This window comes from Herpailurus yagouaroundi, unplaced genomic scaffold, assembly GCF_014898765.1.
Source record: "Herpailurus yagouaroundi ecotype Mexico unplaced genomic scaffold, PumYag 200, whole genome shotgun sequence".
Classification (NCBI taxonomy): domain Eukaryota; kingdom Metazoa; phylum Chordata; class Mammalia; order Carnivora; family Felidae; genus Herpailurus; species Herpailurus yagouaroundi.
This window is the reverse complement of record NW_024412431.1, coordinates 386,159-387,805: the sequence shown is the minus strand read 5'-3', so window position 1 is coordinate 387,805 and position 1,647 is coordinate 386,159. Positions and strand designations below refer to the sequence as shown.

At 61.3% G+C, this 1,647-nt stretch overlaps 1 long non-coding RNA gene across 2 annotated transcripts in view; it reads left to right on the top strand.

Moving 5' to 3' along the window:
* The window catches only part of LOC121013874 (uncharacterized), a 24,756-nt gene that overhangs the window by 20,389 nt on the left and 2,720 nt on the right, over positions 1–1,647 (top strand). The gene's annotated exons all lie outside the window — the stretch shown is intronic.

Below are 1,647 nucleotides of genomic sequence, written 5' to 3'. Positions count from 1 at the left end.
GGAGAGAGGCGGGGTGGGGGAGGGGAGGGAGGAAGAATTGGGTAGGGGTAAGGGGAAAAGGAGACAGAGGAGGAGGGGTGGGGGGAGGGGAGATTGAATGGAAAGAGGCGGGAGGAGGTGGGGGATGGAGGAGGAGGCACCGTCGCGTGGGGGGTACGGGGAAGGCATGGGGAGCCGAGGGGAGGGGGGAGCCGGGTGGAGGGATGGGGGAGGGGAGAGCCCACTCCGTCGCCGGCACCGCCAGCATCGGCAACAGCTGTTATTTATTGAGGGCTGGTCCTGCTCAAACAAGCATTTATTGGGCACCACCCGTGTGCCAGGCACGGTGCCCGGGGCGGCCGGATAAATGTCAGCCCGCCCCTGCCCTCCCGGAGCTCCCCTCTGGGGGCTTGACCTGCCCTGGGCCTGGCTGGTTCCATTTCACAGAAGAAAAAACTGAGGTCAGAGACGGGGAGGGTGAAAGTTTGATGGGAGCAGGGCCCCAGTGAGTTGCTTTCACCCCTGGGTGAGTTCTCCATCGATGTGGAGCTAGCACATGAATGGGGCTGACCTGCACAGCCAGGGCAGGAGTGAAAATGCACACCAAGGCGTGGCCGGTTGCCCCAGAGGCCTTTGGGTGCCTGGCCAGGGGTTAGTGCTGCCGGGGGCGGCAGGGCAGTGACCCCCAACCTCTCAGTTCCAAGGCATTTTCCAGGCCTGACCCCAGGGAACTAGGCAGACCCTGGCCTGGCCCTTGGCCCTCTCTGCGTCTTGGTTTCCTGATCCCCACCGGGTGGCTAATGGCAACCTTACAGGCGGCTGGCAGAGGGATTCATTCAACAGCGAACATTTGTTTCTTTTGTCCTGAATTTGGGATGTGAGGTCAGGGCTCGTGCATACAGCAGGTACTCCATAAATACCAGACGCTTCCTGGAGCTCCTATGAGATTGGAGAACTCCGCTGGCTCCACCTCTGCCCCATTCTCACCCCTGGCGAGACCAGAGGGACAGGCCACCCTTGGGTTGGCTACCCACTCCCCCAGCCGAGGGACCAGTCCCAGTAAGCCAGCTTGGGTCTCGGTCTTCAGTCCCCTGCACTACCGGAGGGGGGCCCCCCCCCCCCCCCCGGAGCCCACCCTGAGCTGCCTTCCATTTCCCCCTTTGTCCATCAGAGACCTGGCCGCCTTGCCCTCCTCACTTTGCTCTGATGCTGCAAAGCTCTCACCTTCAGCCCCACGGGCTGCTGCAGCCACCGAGCCACAGTCCCCAGTCTGGACTGGGTGGCCACCAGACAGCACTGGGAATTTCAGGGCTGCTTTGAGTCAGGAGCTCCCAGGCTCTGCCACTTACTAGCTATAAACCTCTTCTAATGATTCGGTGAAACTGGTTCTTTTGCCTCAGTTCCTCCTCCCTACCAAGCTGCAGCCCCAGATGTCCCTTGGGGTCTCTCCCTCTCCCCTCTGGGTGGGGTCTGGATAGGGCATGTGACTGGGCCCTAAGCCACTCCCACATCCCCCAATGTCCTGGTCTCAAGGATTGATTGGGGGGATGGGCTTGCCCCGGCTTTTGCAGGGAATCCTGGGGAACAGACTTTTGAGCACTCATTGAGCACCATGTTGTGCCAGGTGGTGGCCCAGGTACTGGGGACACACGGTCAGGAACAACAACA